The sequence below is a fragment of the Schistocerca piceifrons genome, unplaced genomic scaffold (genome assembly GCF_021461385.2).
Source record: "Schistocerca piceifrons isolate TAMUIC-IGC-003096 unplaced genomic scaffold, iqSchPice1.1 HiC_scaffold_961, whole genome shotgun sequence".
Classification (NCBI taxonomy): domain Eukaryota; kingdom Metazoa; phylum Arthropoda; class Insecta; order Orthoptera; family Acrididae; genus Schistocerca; species Schistocerca piceifrons.
In genome coordinates this window covers 1,847,501-1,852,500 of record NW_025729236.1, presented here as the reverse complement: position 1 = coordinate 1,852,500, position 5,000 = coordinate 1,847,501, and the positions used below count along the sequence as shown (strand labels likewise).

Genomic DNA, 5,000 nt, shown 5'->3' with positions numbered 1-5,000 from the left:
TGTGCCTTAACGTAACCCACGTTGTGCCTTAACGTAACCCACGTTGTGCCTTAACGTAACCCACGTTGTGCCTTAACGTCACCCACGTTGTGCCTTAACGTAACCCACGTTGTGCCTTAACGTAACCCACGTTGTGCCTTAACGTAACCCACGTTGTGCTTTAACGTAACCCACGTTGTGCCTTAACGTAACCCACGTTGTCCGCTAACGTAACCCACGTTGTCGCCTAAACCTGCTCTGTAATTGTTATACGACTCGTTCAATTAGTGTAGTGTTGCCCACCCGCAACCCTCGCAATATAGTTCGCTACTCGCACTGCCCGCTCCCCTGTGTATCGCTTCATGTTAAACACCTTGCAAGTCTTGCTGACTTTCCACATGCTCCTGCTGTACACTGTTATGTGGATGGCAGCAGGACGTACATGCCGCCCCCCCCCCCCCCACCCCTCCCCACGTCCCCACCTTGCCCCCTGCCTTCGCAAGCTGGTTGGTGAGAAGTTTGCATGTTCAATGCCCTTCGCATGCGACGTACTCAGGCTACGTTGTGGTGCGGCCTGTGTCAACTGTCCGCTGATGTCGTACGCATAAACCACAATCTGTACTGCACATTCGTCCTTATGTACTGAATGATACATCGTGGCACATGTGTGACCGTACAACGACTGCGCCCAAAAACGGCGGACCATACAGTGCAAATATTGTGCACGCAGCTACGTGTCGTCTCCCTATGAGAGCTGGATTGCAGTGTGGTACGCCATAGAGACGTGTGGGAGGAACGGACGCCGTGGATGGCGATCAGCATGAGCTGTGTGTTGATGTATTCGGACCTAGTCGTCTCTCCTCAAACACCGTGATAGCATGGTGCACCGCGTTCCATATCTGCGACATGCTACAGAGGCCGGTTGACAGTCGTTCGAGCAATGGACATCGCATACGTACGGGGGCCACCTTCCACGTATTGTCTAGGCGTGCACATTTTGTTGCGTGTATGTGGGCAGACGTAGTGTGGCGTGACACCTGACACAGGCATGCAATAATCGTTGAAGTTGCTAATGGCGATGGACGCCTACGTTTGCTGGTGAAGTTACGCAAATGAAGAAATGGTAACCCGTTGTGGTGCGGTTGTTCTCGCTAGGGGTGAATCGGTGATGGCGACGATAGGTTGAGGTACTAACCGGTTGTTCCAGCGATACCCACCATGCCGATGAAACTGAACGGCATCTGGGTGTGAAGCGATACGCGGCGGTGGCTGGGTGGGACCGTCCCCGGCCGGTGAGGGGGCGCCTCCCGGCGTGCTGGCCGCGCGGTGCGTGGGCGCACGCGCTACAGCCGGCTGGTGGGGGCGGCCAGTGGCAGGCGCGCCGGCCGACGGACGCGGCAGGCGTCGCAGCTGCGCGCCGGCGCACCCTGCGCGCGGCGCCGTGCGGCCAAAGTAGGTCCTCGCGGGCCCGGTGCGAAGCGCGGTGGACATCTTCAGTGTGCTGGTCCGATTGAGGACTGTGTGCGTTGAGGATGCGCCGCCGCCCGGCGCTCGGCGCCGCGACGCCGTCTGCTGCTCGGTCGCCCCAGCGGTTCTCGCTGGTGGTTTGTATCGCAGCTGTGCGGATGTGTTGGCGCGTGCGCTGTGCTGGGAGAGTTCGCTTCGGCACCCAAGTGGGGCTTTTGTCCTTCTGTGGCGCTGGCGTTGGAGCTGCCGGTCACCGTAGGTGGCGCGTGTTGTCTCCCGCCGGCAATGCCACGACAGCACGCTCCCGGGCCTCTGTCGGCAGCGGCAAGCTCAGTTGGGAGCACGGGTGGTCGCACCGAAAGCGTCTACTCGCCTAACTCCGGGCGATTGCGCCTCTCTCGAACCCGACCAAGTACTTGGGACGGCGCTGCGCGCCGCCGGGACCTGAGAGGGTTTCGAGGTGTATTGTGCAGGGGAGCTCAGCCTCCTCCTGTTTGCAGAATGATTGAGCGGACGCTTGCGTGTTCGCGCGGGCCCCCGGGACACACTCCCGGGCGGCCGGCTGCTCAGCTCTAGTTGACGCAGCTCCCTGGTTGATCCTGCCAGTAGTCATATGCTTGTCTCAAAGATTAAGCCATGCATGTCTCAGTACAAGCCGCATTAAGGTGAAACCGCGAATGGCTCATTAAATCAGTTATGGTTCCTTAGATCGTACCCACGTTACTTGGATAACTGTGGTAATTCTAGAGCTAATACATGCAAACAGAGTCCCGACCAGAGATGGAAGGGACGCTTTTATTAGATCAAAACCAATCGGTCGGCTCGTCCGGTCCGTTTGCCTTGGTGACTCTGAATAACTTTGGGCTGATCGCACGGTCCTCGTACCGGCGACGCATCTTTCAAATGTCTGCCTTATCAACTGTCGATGGTAGGTTCTGCGCCTACCATGGTTGTAACGGGTAACGGGGAATCAGGGTTCGATTCCGGAGAGGGAGCCTGAGAAACGGCTACCACATCCAAGGAAGGCAGCAGGCGCGCAAATTACCCACTCCCGGCACGGGGAGGTAGTGACGAAAAATAACGATACGGGACTCATCCGAGGCCCCGTAATCGGAATGAGTACACTTTAAATCCTTTAACGAGTATCTATTGGAGGGCAAGTCTGGTGCCAGCAGCCGCGGTAATTCCAGCTCCAATAGCGTATATTAAAGTTGTTGCGGTTAAAAAGCTCGTAGTTGGATTTGTGTCCCACGCTGTTGGTTCACCGCCCGTCGGTGTTTAACTGGCATGTATCGTGGGACGTCCTGCCGGTGGGGCGAGCCGAAGGCGTGCGACCGCCCCGTGCGTGCTCGTGCGTCCCGAGGCGGACCCCGTTGAAATCCTACCAGGGTGCTCTTTATTGAGTGTCTCGGTGGGCCGGCACGTTTACTTTGAACAAATTAGAGTGCTTAAAGCAGGCAAGCCCGCCTGAATACTGTGTGCATGGAATAATGGAATAGGACCTCGGTTCTATTTTGTTGGTTTTCGGAACCCGAGGTAATGATTAATAGGGACAGGCGGGGGCATTCGTATTGCGACGTTAGAGGTGAAATTCTTGGATCGTCGCAAGACGAACAGAAGCGAAAGCATTTGCCAAGTATGTTTTCATTAATCAAGAACGAAAGTTAGAGGTTCGAAGGCGATCAGATACCGCCCTAGTTCTAACCATAAACGATGCCAGCCAGCGATCCGCCGCAGTTCCTCCGATGACTCGGCGGGCAGCCTCCGGGAAACCAAAGCTTTTGGGTTCCGGGGGAAGTATGGTTGCAAAGCTGAAACTTAAAGGAATTGACGGAAGGGCACCACCAGGAGTGGAGCCTGCGGCTTAATTTGACTCAACACGGGAAACCTCACCAGGCCCGGACACCGGAAGGATTGACAGATTGATAGCTCTTTCTTGATTCGGTGGGTGGTGGTGCATGGCCGTTCTTAGTTGGTGGAGCGATTTGTCTGGTTAATTCCGATAACGAACGAGACTCTAGCCTGCTAACTAGTCGCGTGACATCCTTCGTGCTGTCAGCGATTACTTTTCTTCTTAGAGGGACAGGCGGCTTCTAGCCGCACGAGATTGAGCAATAACAGGTCTGTGATGCCCTTAGATGTTCTGGGCCGCACGCGCGCTACACTGAAGGAATCAGCGTGTCTTCCTAGGCCGAAAGGTCGGGGTAACCCGCTGAACCTCCTTCGTGCTAGGGATTGGGGCTTGCAATTGTTCCCCATGAACGAGGAATTCCCAGTAAGCGCGAGTCATAAGCTCGCGTTGATTACGTCCCTGCCCTTTGTACACACCGCCCGTCGCTACTACCGATTGAATGATTTAGTGAGGTCTTCGGACTGGTACGCGGCATTGACTCTGTCGTTGCCGATGCTACCGGAAAGATGACCAAACTTGATCATTTAGAGGAAGTAAAAGTCGTAACAAGGTTTCCGTAGGTGAACCTGCGGAAGGATCATTACCGACTAGACTGCATGTCTTTCGATGTGCGTGTCGTGTCGCGCAACACGCTACCTGTACGGCTCGCCGTAGCCGTGCGCCGCGTGCGGAACCACGCGTGCCTCTCAAAACTAGCGGCAATGTTGTGTGGTACGAGCGCTGAAGCGCTGGAGCGGCTGGCCTGCGGCACCTGGCGCCTGGCGCCGGTTTTGAATGACTTTCGCCCGAGTGCCTGTCCGCTCCGGTGTGGAGCCGTACGACGCCCGTCGGCCGTGAGGCCGTTGGACACAGAACGCTGGAACAGGGGCCGCCACACGCCTCACTCCCGCCTATGCGACCGTCTCGAAAGAGACGGCGGAAACTTGAGAAAAGATCACCCAGGACGGTGGATCACTCGGCTCGTGGGTCGATGAAGAACGCAGCAAATTGCGCGTCGACATGTGAACTGCAGGACACATGAACATCGACGTTTCGAACGCACATTGCGGTCCATGGATTCCGTTCCCGGGCCACGTCTGGCTGAGGGTCGGCTACGTATACTGAAGCGCGCGGCGTTTGCCCCGCTTCGCAGACCTGGGAGTGTCGCGGCCGCCTGTGGGGCCGGCCGCGTCTCCTCAAACGTGCGATGCGCGCCCGTCGCCTGGCGGTTCGCATACCGGTACTTTCTCGGTAGCGTGCACAGCCGGCTGGCGGTGTGGCGTGCGACACCTCGTACAACGACCTCAGAGCAGGCGAGACTACCCGCTGAATTTAAGCATATTACTAAGCGGAGGAAAAGAAACTAACAAGGATTCCCCCAGTAGCGGCGAGCGAACAGGGAAGAGTCCAGCACCGAACCCCGCAGGCTGCCGCCTGTCGTGGCATGTGGTGTTTGGGAGGGTCCACTACCCCGACGCCTCGCGCCGAGCCCAAGTCCAACTTGAATGAGGCCACGGCCCGTAGAGGGTGCCAGGCCCGTAGCGGCCGGTGCGAGCGTCGGCGGGACCTCTCCTTCGAGTCGGGTTGCTTGAGAGTGCAGCTCCAAGTGGGTGGTAAACTCCATCTGAGACTAAATATGACCACGAGACCGATAGCGAACAAG

General features: G+C 57.2%; 2 non-coding genes and 1 pseudogene across 2 annotated transcripts; all 3 read left to right on the top strand.

Annotated features, from left to right (window-relative positions):
• Positions 1-2,032: 2,032 nt before the first annotated feature.
• Positions 2,033-3,941, top strand: LOC124774211. Its single transcript, XR_007015202.1, has one exon. It is a non-coding gene; the product is annotated as a small subunit ribosomal RNA (ribosomal RNA).
• Positions 3,942-4,293: 352 nt separating this feature from the next.
• On the top strand, positions 4,294-4,448 carry LOC124774080. The gene has a single exon (XR_007015076.1). It is a non-coding gene; the product is annotated as a 5.8S ribosomal RNA (ribosomal RNA).
• Positions 4,449-4,636: 188 nt separating this feature from the next.
• The window catches only part of LOC124774396, a 6,113-nt pseudogene continuing 5,749 nt past the window's right edge, over positions 4,637-5,000 (top strand).